The sequence below is a fragment of the Dasypus novemcinctus genome, chromosome 6 (genome assembly GCF_030445035.2).
Source record: "Dasypus novemcinctus isolate mDasNov1 chromosome 6, mDasNov1.1.hap2, whole genome shotgun sequence".
Lineage (NCBI taxonomy): Eukaryota > Metazoa > Chordata > Mammalia > Cingulata > Dasypodidae > Dasypus > Dasypus novemcinctus.
This window is the reverse complement of record NC_080678.1, coordinates 57,571,830-57,594,226: the sequence shown is the minus strand read 5'-3', so window position 1 is coordinate 57,594,226 and position 22,397 is coordinate 57,571,830. Positions and strand designations below refer to the sequence as shown.

Sequence of the window (22,397 nt, the reverse complement as noted above, 5' to 3'; positions counted from 1 at the left end):
CTGAAACCAGGATTCACGAAGAGAAACAACGGATTTGGAGTCTGTAGCATCTTCTAGGTTCTTAAAAAACAAACACAAATCTCAAGATATAAAACCTCCAGATTCCAAGAGATAATCATCTAGTAAATATTAGCTCGTATTCAAAAACTGCCATGTACAATAGCAAACAAGCCACAAACACAAATTTAGATAATTGACATTTCAGATACTAGCATAACCAAATACAGAAAATGAAATATTTCTGTTTGGTGCTGTTCAAAGATATTCAAGACAGGATAAAAATATTTAGCAAGCAAAAAGATCATCAGGGAAGCAGATGTGGCTCAAGCAACTGAGCTCCCGCCCATCACATGGGAGGTCCCAGGTTCAGTTCCCAGTGCCTCCTAAAGAGAAGATGAGCAGACACAGAGAGCACACAGCAAAGGGGCACAGAGAGCAGACAGCAAGAGCAAACAAGGTAGGGCGGGGGGAATAAATAAATAAAACAAATCTTAAAAAAAAGAAAGAGATCATCAAATATATTCAGGCAGACTTGAAATAGTAAGAAATAGAGCTTTTAGAAATAATATACATATATATTAATATATAACCATTGAAATTTAAAACTCAATGGATAAATTAAATAGAAGCTTCAGCACAGCTAAAAGGAGAACTTTTGAACTAGAAGTTAAATCTGCAGAAGTTATCCAGAATGAAGCAGAGAAAGACAAGGAGGAAAATAACAAATAGAAATTGAGACACTGGGAAGCGGATGTGGCTCAAGCAATGGGCTCCCATCTACCATATAGGAGGTCCAGGGTTTAATACCCAGGGTCTCCTGGTGAAAGCAATTTGGCCTGTTTGGTGAGCTGGCCCACACAGAGTGCTGGTCCATGCGGAGAGCTAACACAGCAAGATGACATAACATAAAGAGAGAAGAGACAATAAGAGATTCAGCAGACCAGGGAGCTGAGGTAGTTCAAGAGAATGATCACCTCTCCCACTCCAGAAGGTCCCAATGAGTTACTGGAACTCCCTAAAGAGAATACAAGCAGACACAGGAAAACACACAGCAAATGGACACAGAGAGCAAACAATGGAGAGAGAAGCTAGAAATAAAAAAATAAATCTTAAAAAAAAAAAAGAAAGAGACATAAAGGAAAAAAAGAGAAGTCCTAGGATCCAGCTAATCAAAATGAGCAGATAATAGACAGCATGCAAAGCAATATTAGCTGAGGAATTTTCACAGCTGATGAAAGACATGAATCCATACACATGAAATAAAACAATTTAACAGTAAACAAGATAACAAGGTAGTAATAAGATACTCTTTAAAAAAACAAACAGATAATTACACACACATTGTAGTGAAACTGCAGAACAGCAATGACCAAGAAACAATCTTAAAATAAGCTAAATCATCTATTTTTTTTTAAGATTTTATTTAATTCTCTCCCCTTCCCGCCCCCCTCCACACTCCATTGTCTACTCTCTGCATCCATTTACCATGTGTTCTGTGTCCACTTGTATTATCCGGGGGCACTAGGAAACTGCATCCCTTTTTTGTTGCTTCATCTTGCTGTGTCAGCTCTCTGTGTGTGTGGCATCACTCCTGGGTGGGCTGCACTTTTTTCACGCAGGGCGTCTCTCCTTATGGAGCACATTCCTTGTGCATGGGGCACTCCTATGTGGAGGCGCCCCTGCATGACATGGCACTCCTTGCACACGGCAACACTGCATGTGGGCCAGCTTACCACAGGGTCAGGAGGCCCTGGAGATTAAACCCTGGACCCGCCATATGGTAGACGGACACACTATCAGTTGAATCACGTCCACTTCCCTAAATCATCTATTAAAGAATGGCAACAGAAGACAAATAGTGGGTTCTTAACAGCAAAATTGAAAGTATTTAAGATAATGGAAGAGTATGTTCACAATGCTGGGAAAAAATAACTGTCAACAGAGTATTGTGAGAGTGAAATAAAGACATTTTCAGATAAACTAAAATTGAGAGAAGTTACCATTGAGAGATTCTTAGGAAAGAAAATTCTGAAAAAGGCAAATCTCACTAGAGAAAAGGTATAGGATGCAAGAAGGGAAGAGGAGTAAGAAATGGTAAACACACAGATAAAATTAAACACCATCTCTACAAAATAAAAATTAATTGTGTAATTTATATGATGAAACAAAGGACAGAACCAATACACTAAAAAAAAAAAGCATTAAGTGTTGAAGGAGACAGTCTTCATTTGTGTTCTATGAGCTTTGTATTATTCTGAAAGTAGATAAAAAATACCTTAAATTCCAACTGACTTTACAACTCTTATGTGTGCACAGAGTACTTTAAAGGATAATTATTAGAAAACAGAAATAGAATGAACAGTTTCCCAACCAACAGGGAGAAAACACTGAAACTACAAACCAACAAAAATTTTAATTCAAAAGAATAAACAGCAGCAATTGAAAGAAGATGAAACACATACAGTTAAAAGAGATTGTTAGATTATATTTCAAAAAGAAACAAACAAAAAAAAAGCAACTAAACAACTTAAGGAAATAGAGCCAAATCATTAGGACATGGAAAAGTTGGGAGTAAATAAACAATAAGAATCATAATAGAAACTTTTAAATATGTAGAATTTAATGAAAATGAAATTCCTACTTAATGAAAATTTAAAGGATATAATGAAAGTAGTATCTTTAAGAAAATTGCTAAAAACGAGTAATTCATGAGGTGTACTTTCAAACTAAGAATTGAAAAACAAAAACTGAATAAGTATATAAAAGTTCAAGGAGGGGAATAATAAAGTTAACAGCAGAAGTTACTGAAATAGAAAATAAAGATACATAGAAAAGGTGAACAAGGACAAACATTTGTTCTATTAAAGTCTTAATAAATCAGGATAAATCTCTAGTAAGACCAACAAATGAACAAAAAAGTCTGAAATAGTCAGAAAGGAAGGAGCATAACTACTGATACAATGGAAATTAAAATGATAAAAATAATCCCATAAATTTATGAGAAAAATTTGAGTACCAAAAGCAAATTAGCACATTCCTAGAAAAAGATGTGAAACTCTGCTAAAATTAACTCAATGAATAACTGAAAGTCTGAATAGTCCTAAAACCAATAATGAAACTGGATCGTAGTTTTCAAATCTTCCCAAATAGAAACCATGTAGCTCAGATGGTTTTAAAAGCAAGTTCTACCAAACTGCCAAGGAACAGATCGTCTCAATTTCACATATCACAAATTTGTCCTAGGAATTGAAAAAGAAGGAACGTTCCATATTATCTCTATCAGGTCAGTATAATCTTAATAACAAAACAGACAAGCAAATAAATAATTTTCAACCAAGGTCATACTAGAAAAAGGAAAATAACAAAAATAGCATATAAATTTTCATTTACAAATAATGATCCAAAAATCTAAGCAAAATATTAACAAAATTAAATCATAACAAAGATGGGTTTATCCCATAATTGATACGATGGTTTAAAATTAGTATACCAATATATGTAATTGATACATATTCATGTATAGGCATGCTAATAATATATATGATACATAAAAAAGTGCTAAGAAACTTCAACGGATGTTTTAAAAATTCCTGATAAAATTCTAGACATTCATGGTTAAAAAGCAACTTACTCTTATAAGAATGGGATTCAAAGGGGTGTCTTTAAATCCTGACACAGGTTATCAACAGAAAGCCTGTGTAAACACCATCAATAACATGGTATCAGTTACACAGTAAGTTTATCCATTTTACTGTAAATCACAATTAGTGAAATAAGATGGAAGAAAAAACAGAAGAAGAAATTAGCATGTTAAAAGAAAGGAAGAATATTTTTATTGACTTGAGGTTGATCTAATTTTCTATAACGAAAATCCAAGTGTAGCAAGGTAGCTGGGAATCATATCAACATATATAAATTAACAGTATTTTTCTACCCTGCAACAAAGGGATAGAAATCCAAATTTAAGAAAAGAAATTTTTAATATAAAATAAAAAGGAGAGAGTGAACCACAGCAATTTAAATCCAGCCCCACTTGGGTTTCTGCAAATGCTAGGGGTCTTGAATGAAGCAGTCCTGTCCTCCATAACCTAACATTAAAACAGATTTCATGGAGGTTAGTAGAGTGAATGAGAGAATGTGGTTAAGGCCCAGCAGAAACATGGCTAGCAGACCACATGGCATGGCGATGAGACCCTGCCTGGAAACTTCCTGAGGGAAGGGCTGCTGGAAAGATCCTGTGAAACCCTGGCTACGAGATCCCACTTGGAACTCTTTCCGGGGTCAAGAGGAAACCCCAGACACCTTCAAAAAAATGCCTCACCATCAGCCCCCTGAGAGCTAACAGGTGGGACAACCAATCAGAACAGCAAATAGCTGCGCCCCTCCCCAACATGCCCATAGTCCATATCTAGGGCTGTGAACTCTTCTTTTTTCTTAATAAACTCTTTACTCCCTTGACTACCCTATGAAGTGTCCTTAAATTCTTTTATGCTATATAAGCCAAGAACCTAGAAACCCAGAACCCAGAGCATTCTGCTAATAATTTTACTCAATTGAAAAATAAAACTGCCCAGTTTTGAAGAGAAAATGAAGCCTGAAACTGTAAGTTAAGAATTAACAAATAACTATGGTTAAAAAATCATTATATACATGGCTTTATAGTAAAATAAAATAAAATAAAAAAGCAAAAGGTTAATATCTGAAATTGCTGAAACTGGATGCATTTATTAGCCTTAGACCTACTATCATGATGGTCATTCTAAACAGGTCTCACCCCCATTTATGGTTATGCAAAATTTAGCCTCTCCCTTGTGTATACTTACTATTGTGATTGTAATTCTAGACTGAACTTACCTTTGTGGTTATTTCTGAACTAGGCTCACCCTTATGTATACTTTCCATTGTGGTAGTAGCCACTTCACACTCCTATTTAATATACATATGGCAAACCTTGTGACTGACCTCTGCTCTGTACTTTCCTTTCCCAGAACCTTAATCTCTGATAATAATTGTAACTTTGTAACTCACCCTGGCTTGGTACCCACTCCATCACGATAAGCCCCTTAATGTTTATTAACGAAGGAGCCTATGTCCAGCTTTGCCTCAATTACTTATTAGCACCCCATGGTATAAAATATTATCATTTCTGCAGATGGAGGAAGCTGATTTCAGACTGTATATATCTGATCTCCCGCTGGCAAATAAACCCTCTTTCCCTTCCTAGTCTAGTTCAGTGTGTCAGTCTATTCTGCCATGCCAATAAAACGAACCCAGCCAAGGACCATCAGCCCCTCCTCAGGAGGAGAAGGTGGACAGAGAAGGATTTCCCTACGATACAGAGACTGATTCAAAGCTACAGTAATTATTAGTGTGATAGTGGCTTAGAGATAGAAATATTGACAAATGAAACAATGTAGCTCAAACACAGATCCACACATGGAAATTCAACAAATGACAGGGATAATCCTACATAAAGAATAAACAATTAATAATTAGTATGGGGTAAACTAGTTATCTACATGGAGGAAATTAAGTTAAATCCTTATTTCACGCCACATAAAAAAGTCAATCCCAAATGGCCACAAGACTTAAAGGTGGAAAAGGCAAAACTTTAAAATTTTAGAATAAAATAAAGGAAACCATCATTATGATCTTGAAATAGAGAATACTTTATCTTAAAAAACATGAAAAACCTAACCATCAAAGAAAAGACTGATAAATTCAAAATTAAGAACTTTTGTTCTCCAAAGGACACTAAAAAGTAAGTTAAAAGACAAGCCATAAGGAGGGAGAAGGAAGAACAGGTGTGACATGAGGCAATTTGGGGACATTGGAATTGTTATGCATGATATTGCAATGACTGATACAAGCCATTACACATTTTGTGAAAACCTATAAAATTGTGTGGTGCAATGTGTAAACTATAATGCAAACTATAGACCATGGTTAGTAGCAATGCTTAAATGTGTGTTCATAAATTGTAACCAGCGTACCACACTAATGAAAGTTGTTGTTAATGGGGGAAAGTGTGGGAGGGGGAAGGAATGGGGTATATGGGAATCCCCTATGTTTTTCATGTAATATCTCTGTAATCTAAAACTTTTTTTAAAATAAAGGGGGGGAAATTTTTTTTTTTAATAATAAAAAAGCGAATGAGTAACTCACATCTATAGTCAACGGATTTTTTGACAAAGCTACCAAGTCCACACAATTGGGAAAAAATTGTCTCTTCAACAGATGGTGATGGAAAAACTGGATATCCATAGGCAAGAGGATATACCATATACAAAAATCAACTTAAAATGGATCAAAGACCTAAATATAAGAACCAAGACTACAGAACTTCTAGAAGAAAACTTACAGAAACATATTTAGGACATTGTGTTAAGCAGTGGCTTCTTAGACTTTATACCAAAAGCACCAGCAACTTAAAAAAAAGTAGATAAATGGGACCTCAGCAAAATTTTTAAATTTTGTTACCAGAGGACTTTCTCATGAAAGAAAGAAGACAAATAACAGAATGGGAGAAAATATTTAGAAATCATATATCCAATAAGGATTAAATATCCAGAATATGTAAAGAAATCCTATAACACAACAACAAAAGACACAAAAGCCAACTAAAAAATGGGCAAAAGACTTGAATAGACATTTCTCCAAAGAAGATATTCAAATGGTTAATAGGCACACGAAAAAATGCTTAATATCATTAGCCATCAGGAAAACACAAATCAAAATCACAATGAGATACCATTTCATACCTACTAGAATGGCTACAGCTACTTTGAAAACACAAAATATAACAAGTATTAAAGAGGATGTGCAGAAATAGGAACACTAGTTCATTGTTGATGGGAATGTAAAATGGTACACCACTATTGAAGACAGTTTGGCAGCTCCTCAGAAAGTTAAACATAGCACTGCCACATGATCTGGCAATCCTGCGATTAGGTATATACCCCTAAAGAATTGAAAGCAGGGATTTGAAGAGATTTTTGCACACCAATGTTCACAGCAGCATTAATCACATAGTCAAAAGATGGAAGCAACCTAACTATCAACCAATGAAATGAGTAATTTAAATGTGGTCTATGCATACAATGGAATACTATTCAGCCATAAAAAGGAATGAAGTTCTGACACATGTAACAACATGGATGAAACTTGAAGACATCATAATGAGTGAAATAAGTCAGACACAAAAGGACAGTATTGTACTGTCTCACTGATATGAAATAATTACAATTAAAAATTTCATAGTCAGAAACAAAAATACAAGATACTAGGGGCCAGGGTGGGGACAGAGTATAGGAAGCGAAGGCTGAACTGGTACAGAGTTTCTATTTGGAGCAATGGAAAAGTTTTGGTAAGTGGATGGTGGTGTTGGTAGCACAACAGTGTGAATGTAATTAACAACACTGCATTATATATTTCAATGTGGCTAAAAGGGAACATTTTAGGTTAAATATGTTACTAAAATTAAAATTAAAAAAACATAGGACTGTACAACACAGTGAACCCTAATGTAACCATGGACTCTACTTAATAGTGCAATTAGCTAAATATTATTAAAGAATATAATAATATTCTTTTGTCAACTGTAACAAAGTTACCTTACTAATGCAAGGTGTTAATAATAAGGAGGGTATATGGGAACTTTGTGTTTTCTGCATGATTTTTCTGTAAACCTTTATATACAAATATACATGTACATATATGAAAGATAAGCCATACACTAGGATATTTGTAATATATACAAGTCAGTTAGAAAAAACAACCTAAAGGGAAAAGAAGGGGGAGGGGAAAGATTAGAAATTCACAAAAGACAAAACATAAATGACAAATCAACATATGAAAAGATGCTCAATCTCACTATTAATCCAGAAAATGTAAATTAAAACCACAGTGCTATATTTTACACCCACTAGAATGGCAACAAAATAACCAAGTTCCCAACAATACCAAATGTTGGAGAGATATGGAGCAGTAGACAAACTGTAATATATTCTCAAGTAGAATTTTATTTAACAGTAGAAATTAATTTGTACAATTACATGCAACAAATGAATTTTAACAACATAACTGAGTGAAAAATCAAACTGTAGAATACTACATACAATATACCATTTCTTATCAAGCATAAAAACAAGCAGGGAAACGGATTGGCCCAATGGATAGGGCATCTGCTTACCACATGGGAGGTCCACGGTTCAAACCCTGGGCCTCCCTGACCCATGTGGAGCTGGCCCAAGCGCAGCGCTGATGCGCGCAAGGAGTGCCGTGCCACGCAGGGGTGTCCCCCGCATACAGGAGCCCCACGCGCAAGGAGTGCGCCCTGTAAGGAGAGCTGCCCAGCGCGAAAGAAAGTGCAGCCTGCCCAAGAATGGCACCCCCACACAGAGAGCTGACACAGCAAGATGACGCAACAAAAAGAAACACAGATTGCTGGTGCCAGTGATAAGGATAGAAGCAGTCATAGAACAACACACAGTGAACAGGCACAGACAGCAGACAACTGCAGGGGGGAGGGGAAGGAGAGAAATACAGTGGGGGGAGGGGAAGGAGAGAAATAAATAAAAAATAAATCTTTAAAAAAAAAGCAAAACTAAGCAATATACTGTTTAAATATATAACAGACAAAGTAATAATTTTTAAAATCAAAAGAATGGTTAACACAAAATTTGAAATAATGGTAACCTTTTTATACAGTACCTACTCTTTATTATCGGTTAGTAAAAGAGGAAGGAGCTTGTGCCAGAATGTAAATCATCTACAGCACTAAGAACACTGTTTAGTTCAGCTGACTTTTATTTTGGATAGCAAAACTTTCTAATGCAGTTTGTTGGTTTGTGTCCTAGGGCAAGTTCCTAATTTTATCTCCAATTGGCACTCTGAGCACTCACTGACTTTGATACTTCAACTCTGGAGAAGAGGGCAAACCTGGTAACTGCAAACCTTCATGATAAAGAGCCTCAATCAAAAGTCAATTCCAGATTAAAAGGAAAGATCTGGTTCCAAATTATTCTCCCAGGCCTCTCTGGAAAGTTTTCTACTCGGTTTATCTGACAGCAGATCCATCAGCATCTTTTTCTGCCATCTCCAGAGTCTCAGGCTGACACTATTTCCTGTATCCTTTGTTTTGTGCATTTCTACCCAACTGGCCCATGGTGCTGGTCTCCTCCAATAGGGGAGGTGGCCTCTGCCATCCTCCTTCCTGCCCCAAACCACACTGGCCTTTCCTTAGATGATTTTGCCTCCAATTCCAACCCCAAGCCACTGTAAAGACCTGAAGTTCCCTCCACCTTACCAGAGCCTCATGCACAATCTCAGAACAAAGCTTTAGAGATTATGAGGAACTCTGGACCCCATGAGGTCTTTGAAAATGGTAACATGGTGTTTCTGACTTACATGCTGTGCTCTAACCTTGCTGTTCTTGAAATTCAGGAAATCAACGACTCCTTCAGGTCTTGAAGCTTTGCCTGGAATAATAAGGGCAGGAAATGAAAAAGGAGGCAAGAAAAAAGAACCACGGGTCCACTGGGGAAAGCAACTCTCTTGTATAATGAATCTTATACCTTGACATTTAAGAGGAAAAAAAAGGGTTACCCAAATTAAGGAAAATTTCTACCTTAGTCTAAGCCATTATTCATTTTTAACCAAACTATTACTGTTAATAGTAATGTTTGTAGAAGAAATCACTATTATTTACAAAGAGCTTTCACATTCATTTTCTCATTTAAGTCTTAGGATCTTGAGAATAGGCAAGTATTACTTTAAAATACAATAACTTAAGTTCTCAAAGACTAGGGAACTTCTTCCCATGATGACTCAGCCAACAAGCATCAAGACGTGGTATAGTACAGTTTACTGCTTGTTTTGGCTTAAACAACAGTTATTTATTGTCTCACGGTTTGGTATGAGCAAAAGCAGGTTCTTTTCTTCTGATGCCAATTCCTGAGAAACTACCATTTCAAAGAGAGAAAGTTTGGTTGTGCAAGCAAAGGAGCACTGTAGCCTAATGGTGGAATTGGACACAGGTTCTCCCATTAATAAACATTAAGGGGCTGAACAGGATGGGGGGTGGGGGGGTAGGTAGCAAACCAGTGTGAGTCACAAAGTTACAATCATTATCAGAGATCAAGGCTCTGGGATAGGAAAGCACAGAGAGTAGAGGTTAGTCATAAAGTTTGCCATATGGATATTAAACAGGAGGACGCAGTGGTTACCATCACAATAGTAACCATACACAAGGGTAAGCCTAAGTCTAAAGTAACCATAAACAGGGGTAAGACCTGTTGAATGACAATCACAACAGCAGATCTAGGCTAAATCCAGCCAGTTTCAGCAATTTCAGATATTAGTCTTTTGCTATTTTATAATATAAAAGCATCTATATATTGATTTTGTAATCAATCTTAACTATTGGTTACAATTGTGGAGACTAAATGTCCAAGAATCAAGGAGTTAGGAGATTTCTATTTTCCCCAAAGTCTGTAGCATAGTGGTGAAGCAGGCTAGTAAGACAGGGAATCAATAGATGGATCTGGAACCTAGCAAGAAGTCCACGTTGACATCCATAACCCCCAAGATTCTGCTATTCAGAACAAAGACTTCTTCTGGAAGCCAGAAAAAAGCCCCAGATATTCCCCAAGGACTTTATCATTGGATCCTCACTAGGGGATTGATAGGTGGGGTAATCAATCAAAACAGCAAACAGCTGGAACCCCTCCCCTGCCATTAGCAAAGGGATGAAATAATTAATAGTTTATAAAGCAGACCATAAGGCCATGAACTCTCTCGTGTGCTCTCTCTCGCCCCTGACAAGTTCCTGCCCTGTGCGTGCCGCTCTCACCATTATTCCTCTGCCATATGGCCACGCAAGTAAACCTGGGGATTTATAATCTATAATAGGGAATTGCAGCCTGTAAATCAGCTCTCTTTATCACTTTTCAACCCCTTCCTCTCTACCTGGGATCCCTGCTCTGTTATTTTTTTCCATTTTTCGTGCCTCTCTACCTGAATAAATTACTGGCCTAACTCACCCTGCATGCTCTTGAAATTCATTTCTGCAGCACAGCCAAGAACCTAAACAAAATCTGGTAACAGTGGTGATGGCTTGCAGGCAGTCCATAACTCAATCTCCACTTCCATCACATGGCCATCTCTTTCCCCATCTGTATCCTACTACCTGGTCTTTTAAAATCACTATCACTATCTATTTCTATTGATTGTTTTCTCTTTGAATATAGGTCATAATTTCTGGCTTCTTATTTATTAGTGGTAGGCAACTAAAAGGTACCGAGTTTGGTTCTGGTAGCAGCTAGATTACTGGCAGATCCTTCTGATCTGCTCAGGCGTGGTTTTATTCTTTGTTAAGATGCATCGATTTCAGTATGTCCTTAGTCCTCCTAGCAAATGGCCTTTACCTAGGGTGTGACCATGATTCCAAAGACTTGGTCTTTCTGGTGTTTCAATGGAAAGCTCAGCAAAGTCTCTGTCCTGGCTGGGCCAGAACTCCAATTTCTCTCAGCACTGCATGCCCTCTGGTATCTCTATTCTGCTCTCAGCCAGCAGCTGCTCATTGCTAGGTCTCACCCTGCATATGCACATTCCAACTTCTGGGCCCCCTTCCGTGTAGCTTTCCTCTTTAGCACCTTGTCCTGAAAATTTCAGCCTCTTCAGCAGCCTTGAACCCATATCTATGCCTTATCAATTCTGTTAGTCCACCATGCTCTGCTAGCTCCTTCTGTACCAACCGCTATATGGCACCAGGAAAAATGTGGGTCTCGTGATTCTCTTCTCTCAAGGTTCACAATCCTGGCTGCCTGCTGCCCAATGTCTGAAAATAACTTCCTCATATATGGTCCAGTTTCCTAATTGTTTACAGAAGGAGGGCAGTCAAGCACCTGTTTCTTCTCTATGCATTCATCATTAAGTAATGCTTAAGGAACACTGGGCTGCTCTATTGGGAAAGGTTAAAAATCAGACACTTTCAGCATATGTTAAATACCCTTTAAACATTTCAAAGAACTCTCTAACACTCTGTTTTATAGAAATGTATGTGTTTACTTTTACTGCAGCACTGTGGGAAGAGAAATGCTCTTTAGCATTTCCAAACAAATGCTGTTTCTACTCCTTCCAGAAAGCTGATACCCACTTCAGACAACCAGCTGGCTATCAACCAGACATACACTTATATTTATTTTCATTATTCTTCCTCCAAAAGCAAAATAAAACACTACAGCGTATCCAAAGAAAGGAAAATTAGCTACTACTCTTATTTTCCTAGTTTTTGTGTGTTCATATACTTAAGGATGGGGAGAAAACTTTTTTTTATGTAAATCACTTTCTGATTTATTTCCATTTCTACTTAAACACACTGGTGAGATAATAGGAAAAAAATAGAAAAAGTAATCAAGAAAAAAATTGCAAAGAAGAACAGCATTTTCATCACATATTATGAGAAAAGAGGATTTTGCAATCACTAGAAAATGGAGAACAGATTTTCTTTTGTGCAAGCCACAAGATCTGTGCACGCAACACACACACTCATATATACACACATTTAAAACATTCCAAGCAGTGTGCCAGGCAGAAATGTGGGGCAGGCTCTTTATACTTCTTGACCAGATTTTCTCCATTTTACAAATCAACACTGTGCCATTCTAATGCATTTTCCCAAAAGGAATAAATACATGGCAAGTTGCAGTTTTCTTCAGTTTTGCTTCACCTCCCCTAGAACTTAAATCTTAAGCCTCTGATGTAAATAGAGTACTTGTTTGTTTTTTGCCCTTCTCACTATCCAGGTACTCCCCATCTTATATAGATTCTAAAATTAGTCTTCTCATGGGACTCAGTGAGTTTGTGTGGACCATGCTGAATTCATTTTCCACAATAAATGGAAAGTCAGTGTACAAAGCACTAAGTACAAATTCTTCTGTGGTGTCCCATTTCCCAGGGATAGAGTCAGAGCCCCTAGGCCTGCTAGAACAATAATATGATTTGCACTCTGCCCGCATTCCTATTTTATCTACTAAATACTTCATGCCCTGTCACTAATGAATTATTTAAAGCCATTTCCCCTTTGTAAAACATGCCTTTCTCCATTTTGTCTCTTACTAATGCACAAAGACTTGACAACACCTGGGGAAAAGTTCCTGTTCACCATTCCAAGATGGGTTAGGTGCCCCTCATTAGTATTCTCACAGTACCTGTGTTCAACTCTGCATTAAATCACCAACTATACTGAGTACTTAAAATGTGCTAAGAACTGGTGGACATAACATGCATTTGTGCATTTAGTGTTCAGACTGACTCTGTAAAGTAGGTGCTACTATGATCTCATTTTATAGCTGAGTAAACAGGCAAGACGTTCAGCAGCTTCCCAAATGTCATACTGCTAGTGAGTGCTGGAGCCAAAGAACTTAATCTCTCATCTCTGACAAACAGCACTTAACATATTTAATTGAAAAAAAAATTTAACAGCATAACTTGTGTCTGCCACTCTGAAGAGTTATCTTTTCAACTAACAAACACAGACTGAAGGGAAAGAGGACTAAGAACATGGGCTTACAGGTCAGATATGGTCAGGTTTCAATCACATGTCCTCCAATGACTAACTCTGTGGCCTTGAACAAACTACTTGACCTCTCTCTGTGATTCAGTATCCTCACTGTAAGGACTAAACAACACAACTTATGTAAATCTCTTAGTTCTACTACCTACCAATAAGTATTAAATAAAATAATAAGAAAAATAAAGAATAGAGAATAAAAATGATTCTTGTTGAAGACAACCAGCAAGATGGCGGCAGAGTAAGGAGCTCCTAGAGTCACCTCTTGATACAGGGCAGTAAGTAAACAACCAGAGTTATAGCTAAAGCACCTGTTTGGGGCTCCAGTAGACCAGAAGGGCATGCTGTAACATCCTCGAAGGAATGGAAGGAGGAGATTGCCCATCTGTAGAGAAGGTTCGTGAGTAAAGAACTCCACACCACAGAGGCCAGTGCCCATCCTCCACTGGAGGCACAAGCTGCCTCGGGAGTTGTTCCAAGGCTGGAATTGAAAGCTCCACTTCCCAAAAATGGGGGAGGAAGAGACGGTTGGTTACCAATTTCAGCTACTGATTAGTAAATTTGGCAGGCTAGAGTATAAACCTGAGAACAGCTAAAATTTGAACCTGTCCAAGTCAGAAAGAGGCCGGTAGCTGCCAACTTAACTCCGCACCTGGCATGAGGGGACGCAGGGCGAACTGAAAATCACAGTGCTTGTGGGGACGGGCTTCTTTCTACCCAGATCAGATTGTAGCTCTACCCTAAGCCCAGCCCCACCACCAGCAGGAAGGAGCTGGGGGGACCTATGCCAGCCTCTCCGGGAAATCACCTTCCAAGCTGCGAAAGCCGGTGATCATCCTATTTTGGTAGCACAAGCTGCCTCAGGAGCTATTCTGTGGCTGGAATTTGAAGCTCCATTTCCCAAAAACAGGAGAAAAAGAGATAGTTGGCTACCAATTTCAGCTACTGATTAGTAAATTCAGCTGGTTAAAGTATAACCCTAAGGACAGCTAAGTTTGAATATGTCCAAGTTGGAAAAAGGCAAGTAGCTGCCAGTTTGACTCTGCCCCCAGCATGAGGGGAAGCTCAGTGGACCGAAAATCACAGTGACCACTGGAACCCATTTCTTTCACATAGATGAGCCTACAGCTCTAGCCTAGGCTTCAGCCCCACCTCAGGCAGGGAAGAGGCTGGCAGGCCCTGCACCAGTCTATCCAGATAACTGCAGGTACATCTGCCCGGCATAGACTGAATACTTGGAAGTCTACCGGGGCAACAGCAGTCATCTTGGACCTGTACTGCATAGACTGCTGCCCATACCTGCAGCTCCATTTCCACCCCAGGAAGGGGAGAACGCGACCTAAAGCTAAAGCAGTCTCTCTGGGCAACTACAGTTCAGGCCTGCATGACTTGGATTATTCCACACAGCTGTGACTCTGTCCCTACTCTTGGCAAAGGAGAAAGTTGGGAGAAGTGTCATCAGTCCCTGGGGCAATGTTAGTAGCTTGAGCCTCCATAGTTTACAGCACCAACTACATCCTTGGCTCCTATTATACAACCAGTAAGGGAGCAAGGGTAAGAAGCCCTAAACTAAAGAGAAAAACTGCACCCAGAATAAATACTCTAGTAAGCCAGATGCCAAAGATACCAACAAAAAATTACAATCCACACCAAGAAACAGAAAGATATGGCCAGCAAAAAGAACAAGATAAGCCTCCAGATGACATAAAGGAATTAAGACAACTAATCATGGATGTTCAAACAAATTTCCTTAATAAATTCAATAAGATGGATGAAGAGATTAAGGCTATTAAAAAGACACTGGATGAGCACAAAGAAGAATCTGAAAACATACATAGAAAAATAGCAGATCTTATGGGAATGAAAGGCAATAAAATGAAATTTAAAATGAACTGAAATCATATAATAGCAGACTTGAGGAAGCAGAAGTATTAGTGAGCTGGAAGAAATGGCCTCTAAGGAAACATACAAAAGCCCAGATGAAGAATGGAAAAAATTGAACAAGGTCTCAGGGAACTAAATGACAGTAAGAGACATGCAAACATACATGTCATAGGTGTCCCAGAAGGAGAAGAGAAGGGAAAAGGGGCAGAAGGAATATTTGAAGAAATAATGGTAGAAAATTTCCCAACCCTATTGAAGGACATAGATATACCTGTCCAAGAAGCACAATGTACTCCCATCTGAAAAAAACCTGAATAGACCAACTCCAAGACACATACAAATCAGAATATCAAATGCCAAACACAAAGAGAGAATTCTGAGAGCAGCAAGAGAAAAGCAATGCATAACACATAAGGGATATCCAATAAGATTAAGTGCTGATTTCTCAACAGAAACCATGGAGGCAAGAAAACAGTCGTAAGATATATTTAAGTTACTACAAGAGAAAAACTTCCAGCCAAGAATCTTTTTCTTTTAAAGATTTAAATATTTGTTTATTTCCCCCTCTTCCCCTCCTCCCACCCTGCTGTTTTTGCTGTCTGTGTTGTCTTCTCTTCTCATTTTCTCTCCTCCAGGATTCACCAGGACTCAATCCTAGAGATCTCTGATGTGAAGAGAGGTTCCCTATCAATTGTGACACCTCAGTTCCTGGTTTCTGCTGTGTTTCACCTTGACTCTCCCCTTGCTCTCTCTTTTGATGCATCATCATCTTGCAGCATGACTCACTTGCACGGAGCACTGACTTATCACACAGGCACTCATGCAGGCACTGGCTCACCATGCGGGCACGTAAACTTGCACAGGCGCTAGCCTGCTGCATGGTCTTGCTTTCTCTTCTTCTTTTTCACCAGGAGGCCCCAAGGATTGAACCCTGGTAGGCAAAAGCTCTATCACTTGAGCCACATCCACTTTCCCATTAAGAATCTTATATCCAGCAAGACTGTATTTGAAAAATGAGGGTGAGTTTAGAATATCCACAGATAAACAGAAACTGAGAGAATTTCTAAGCAAGAGACAAGATTTTCAGGAAATACCAAAGTGTGTGCTAGAGCCTGAAAAGAAAAGACAGGAGAAAAAGGTCTGGAAGAGAGTCTAGAAATGAAGATTTTATCAATAAAAGTAACAAAGTGTCAAAAGAGTAGTGAAAATAAAATATGACGGATAAAACTCAAATACTCAGGAATAAACTTAACCAATAATGTAAAGCACTTGTATTCAGAAAACTGCAACTCAACATTGAAAGAAATCAAAAAAAGGCCTAAATAACTGGAAAAACATTCCATGCTCACAGATTGGAAAACTAAATATCATTAAGATGTCAATTCTACTCAAATGGATATACAGATTCAATGCAATCCCAATAAAAATTCTATCAGCATTTTTTTAAATTGAAAACCTGATTATCAAATGTATTTGGTTGGGTAAGAGGTCCTGAATAGCCAGAAACATCTTAAAAAGATAAAGTGAACTCTCATCTCCAGACTTTAAATCATATTACCTAGCTATAGTGGTAAAAAACAGCATGGTACTGGCATAAAGACAGACACACAGGCCAATGGTACCAAATTGATGGTTCAGAAACAGACCCTCTCATGTATGCTCAAGTGATTACTGACTACCCTTTCAAATCCACACACCTCGGGCAAAACAGTTCAATTAACAAATGGTGCTGAAAGAACTGTTGGTGGAGGTTGATGTATGGGACCCCTGTATGATGTTATGCATATTTGCTTTGAAGGTTCACAACTTTTACTGTATTCTTATTGTTTATGTATGTTCATAAATAAATGATATAAAGATAGTAACAACAGTAGAGTGGGTTGGGGGAAAAATACTTTGGTTAGCAGTAATATTTTGACAATGCTCTTTAATCATTAGTTAAAAATGTTTAATGGCAATGCAAGGTATTGGTGGTAGGGTGAGGTACGAGAGTCCTATATGATGTTATATATGTTTGTTTTGTAAGTTCACAACTATTGCTATACACTTATTGTTTCTGTAGGTTTATATATGAGTGATATACTTCAATACATTTTTTAAAGTAATTCTTGTTATATTGTTTTAACACCCACTTGTAAACCATATGGAAAACATTAACAAGTAGACAATATAGCTTGATGAACTTAGAAGGATCCAATCTACAGAATCTGAAATGCATTGGGGATGCACTAATGTATCAGTAATCCTAAACTAAAAAAATACTATGCGTTTGTTTCAAAATGCTAGGGAATAGAGGAACTATGGAAAGACGGAAGAGTAGGAACGCGAGGAATTGATCTCTCCAACAAAACAACTATTAAAACTGGCAGGAACTGTCTGAATCAACTATTTCGAAACTCGAGAGTCCAATAGAATTTTATTGTACAGCAACCAGCAAAGAGCAGGAGGAAGAGGTTGGTAAATTACAGTAAAGAACAGTAAATTGTTCTCTCAATGAAGAGATTACCAGCACCCATCCCACACTGTCCTAGCAGGCAGCAGCATGGGGCTGATTCCTGATCAAAGATTTTCAGTAGCTACTGCACACCTCTGGAGACCCAGCTCAGAGAGCTACAACTGTTCCAACCTACCCCAGACAAATGCAGCCAAGGAGAATTAAAAGACTGTATGCTTCCTTAGAGCTGAGGAGGACAGTTGAAAGGCTGCGTTGGGCAGGGTAGGGGCCAAGTCAGGAAAGCATAGCTTTGAGGAGCTGTGGAAGAAGCTTCTGGCCCCCATCCTGGCCCCTCCTTTATATACTCTCCCCAGATAAGTTTGGAGCCAGCCAGTACTCTCCTTGTACGTCCCTGACCTTATAAAGCTGGGAAAGACTGACTTGGGAAACTCCTCTCCAGCATTTGCCCCTCTCAGAATTTGACCTCCAGGCAAAAGCAGCTTAGAAAATGAAAAAAGTATAAGAAACAATTAAGGACAGGCAACAGCTGGAGGCATAACAGTGCAGGTCATGGGCTTGGAGAACTTCTGAGGTGATGGTGGCACCAGCAATGACAAAGAGCAGGAGCAGGCCCTAAGCCTGTCACTCATCATGCCAACTGTGGAGGAGCTTTACCACAACTATGGCATTATGGTCAACGCCATTGAGCAAATAAAAATCCCTATCAAGTGATAGTGGATGGTGTGAAAGGAATATCAAGGAAAAAAGATTAGCACTTTAGTTTATTCCAAAATTCTTTTACCATTTTCCTGAATTGGCAGATTCTGCTATCAAGGTGTAGTTAGACCTCTGTGAGGATGAAGATAGATTGTTTCAACATCAAGCAATTAAAGTGCTATCTCAGTTTGCCACTGGAGGAAATCTTCCCTGAGTGGCAGACATACTAACCCAACTTTCACAGACAGATGACTGCAGAATTTAAGTTAGTGAACAATGCCCTGTTAAGTATATTTAAGATGGATGCAAAAGGGACTTTAAGAGGCTTGTTTAACCAAACACTTCAAAAAGAGGACATTGTTAGAGAATAAACAATCAAATTCCTTTCAATAAAACTAAGGCTTTACTAGATGAAGTCTTAACTAAAGAAGCAGAGGAGCTTATACTAACTGAATTCAAAAAGGTCCTATAAGATGTGACTGGTAAAGAATTTGTTCTGTTCATGAAGATACTATCTGGGTTAAAAAACTTAATAGACAGGGAAGTTGATGTAGCTCAGTGGCTGAATGCTGTCTTGGGTTGAATAAGGTCCTGGATTCAATCCCCAGGCCCAGTACTTCAAAAAAAAAAAAAGGAGGGGGGGGAGCGGACTTGGCCCAATGGATAGAGCTCCCACTTACCATACAGGAGGTCTGCAGTTCAAACCCTGGGCCTCTTTGACCCGTGTGGAGCTGGTCCATGCGCAGTGTTGATGCTCACTCACAAGGAGGGCCCTGCCACACAGGGGCGTCCCCTGCATAGGTGAGCCCCACGTGCAAGGAGTACACCCTGTAAGGAGAGCCGCCCAGTGCAAAAGAAAGTGCAACCTGCCCAAGAATGGCGCCGCCCACACGGAGAGCTGACACAACAAGATGGTGCAACAAAAAGAAAAACAGATTCCTGGTGCAGCTGATAACGACAGAAGCAGTCACAGAAGAACACACAGTGAACAGACACAGAGAGGAGACAACTGGGGGGGGTGGGGGGGGGAAAGGGGAAAGAAAAAAATAAAAAATAAGTCTTTAAAAAAAAAAAAATCTTGCAGACAGTGAGTAGAAGACAGCAACTAGTAGAGCTGGAAAGTTGGTGGCTGAAGAAAAAAAGACCTGGCACAGACGTTTAATCCCTCAGATCCTGACTGCATGGACAGGCTTTTACTTTACAGTGCACTCACCAGGCAGTACCCCACTTCTCTAAAAATGTTCATTTCACAAGGTTTGTGACTTTTTTCTGTGACCTCAGGTCCTTGACTACTCCAGTGGAAGGTCTTGATATTCAGTTGGAGGTATTGAAGTTGTTGGCAAAATTCAGTTCATTTTGTAATGACATAGAAAAGCAAGAAACAAATTTAAGGAAACTATTTAAAAAATTATTAGAGTATAAGCCTCTCTCTCTAGAAGACACAGAAAATGGAGAGTATGCTGGTAATGAAGAACCCAAACTACAGTTCAAATATCTGGAATATTTATAGCTTTCACAGTTGGGCCAAAAACTTCCAGACTTCTTAACAGCCAAACTGAATGCAGAAAAACTCTAAGATTTCAAAATTAGCCTGCAGTACTTTGCATGGTACCTACACGTTTTTTATCAGACAACTATGCCCAGCTCTTCATGGGAAAGAGGTAAGGCCTTAAAAATCAGAAGAGAACAAAATTGAAGTTGTTGCATTGAAAATAACAAACAGGGGAAACGGACTTTGGCCCAGTGGTTAGGGCGTCCGTCTACCATATGGGAGGTCCGCGGTTCAAACCCGGGCCTCCTCGACCCGTGTGGAGCTGGCCATGCGCAGTGCTGATGCGCGCAAGGAGTGCCATGCCATGCAAGGGTGTCCCCCGCGTGGGGGAGCCCCACGCGCAAGGAGTACGCCCGTGAGGAAAGCTGCCCAGCGTGAAAAGAAAGTGCAGCCTGCCCAGGAATGGCGCCGCCCACACTTCCTGTGCCGCTGATGACAACAGAAGCGGACAAAGAAACAAAAGCAGACAAAGAAACAAGACGCAACAAATAGACACCAAGAACAGACAACCAGGGGAGGGGGCAATTAAATAAATAAATAAATCTTTAAAAAAAAAAAAAAAGAAAATAACAAACAGTATCAATGTTTTAATCAAGGATTTCTTCCACATTCCTCCTTCTTATAAGAACACAACGACATTAACCCGGAAAACTATGCAGAAGGTTTAGATTGGGCAAAACAGAGCCAATAAAGATGAAACTTCAGGTTCACCACCAAAGAAATCTCCAGCAGGACCAAATAGGGATGCCAGGTAAATTTACAATCCTCCTAGCAGCAATTTGGGAAACTTTATGAGAGGAGACTTCAGGGGAAGCAGAAGTGACTGCGGTTGGGGAGCATAAGGAAATCATAGTTAGGGAAGCCTCTACTGAAGAAGACATCCCATTCTTCAGCATTGTCATGGCTTAATATTCTTATATTCTACAACTCATTAGATTGCTGGGGATGTCCATTTAAAACGACTACTATTAGGAAGTGGATTTGGCTCTACAGACAGAGTGCCTACCACATAGGAGGTCCAGGGTTCAACCCAGGGTCTCCTGACCCGTGTGATGAGCTGGCCCAGTGCCATGCCAGGCAGGGGTGTCCCCATGTAGAGGAGCCCTACACGCAAGGAGTGCGCCCCATAAGGAGAGCCGCCCAGCATGGAAAAAAGAGTGCAGCCTACCCAGGGAGTTGCACCACACACACGGAGAGCTGATGCAGCAAGATGATGCAACAAAAAGAGACACATTCCCAGTGCTGCTGACAAGAACACAAGTGGACACAGAGGAGCACACAGCGAATGGACAGAGAGAACAGGAAACTGGGTGGCGGGGAGGGAGAGAAATAAATAAAAAATTAATCTTTAAAAAAAATAAAAACAAAAACAAAAAAAAAATGACTGCTGCCTTCAGCTAAAAACTTAAAGCTATTTTATACCTTTGTATATATGATCTGCTTTTTAACAGACCATGATTGTGTCCAAGGTAAAAACCACAAAAATATTTTGGGATGCTTTGTCAGCAATCTTGACTTTTTTTTTAAAGATTTATTATTTATCCATTGGGCCAAGTCCGCTTCCCTTGACTTGTTTTTGTAATATCATCGTTACTCAGACATCACATTGAGAATCTTTTTCCTTTAAACATCTTGGTAATTTTTTGAGTGCTGTTCAAATAAAAAATGTAACAAAATTCAGTCTTTCTAAGATCTGATAAAGGGAAGCAGTCTTGGCCCAGTGGATAGGGCATCCATCTGCCACACGGGAGGTCCACGGTTCAAACCCCGGGCCTCCTTGACCTGTGTGGAGCTGGCCCATGCGCAGTGCTGATGCACGCACGGAGTGCCCTGCCATGCAGGGGTGTCCCCCGTGTAGGGGAGCCCCATGTGCAAGGAGTGCACCCCATAAGGAAAGCAGCCTAGCACGAAAGAAAGTGCAGCCTGCCCAGGAATGGCGCCGCACACACGGAGAGCTGATGCAGTAAGATGACGCAACAGAGACACAGATTTCCATGCCGCTGACAACAACAGAAGTGGACAAAAGAAGAACATGCAGCAAATGGACACAGAGAACAGACAACTGGGGCAGGGAAGGGGAGAGAAATAAATAATAAAACTTTAAAAAATAATAATAAAGCTGATAAAAATCATCAGTTTTTAAGTTATTGATTTCCCTCTCCTCTGTGCCTTAATTTTTTTCTTCTAATATATGGACAAGAGTAATGGTCAATCTTATTTTCATTGTTTTTTAATAA

The 22,397-nt window shown here is 39.2% G+C and overlaps 1 protein-coding gene and 1 pseudogene across 25 annotated transcripts in view; one reads left to right on the top strand and one right to left on the bottom strand.

Moving 5' to 3' along the window:
* SGMS1 (sphingomyelin synthase 1) overlaps positions 1-22,397 on the bottom strand; it is a 390,648-nt gene that overhangs the window by 253,131 nt on the left and 115,120 nt on the right. For 17 of the 25 annotated variants that reach the window (XM_058298854.2, XM_058298852.2, XM_004462382.5 and 14 more), the window contains one exon: positions 9,409-9,479. The exons of the other annotated variants lie outside the window; for them this stretch is intronic. The gene's annotated coding sequence lies outside the window, so the exon portion shown is untranslated. The remainder of the gene's footprint in view (positions 1-9,408; positions 9,480-22,397) is intronic. 25 annotated transcript variants of the gene reach the window in all.
* LOC101414838 (apoptosis inhibitor 5 pseudogene) lies at positions 18,543-20,983 on the top strand (annotated as a pseudogene).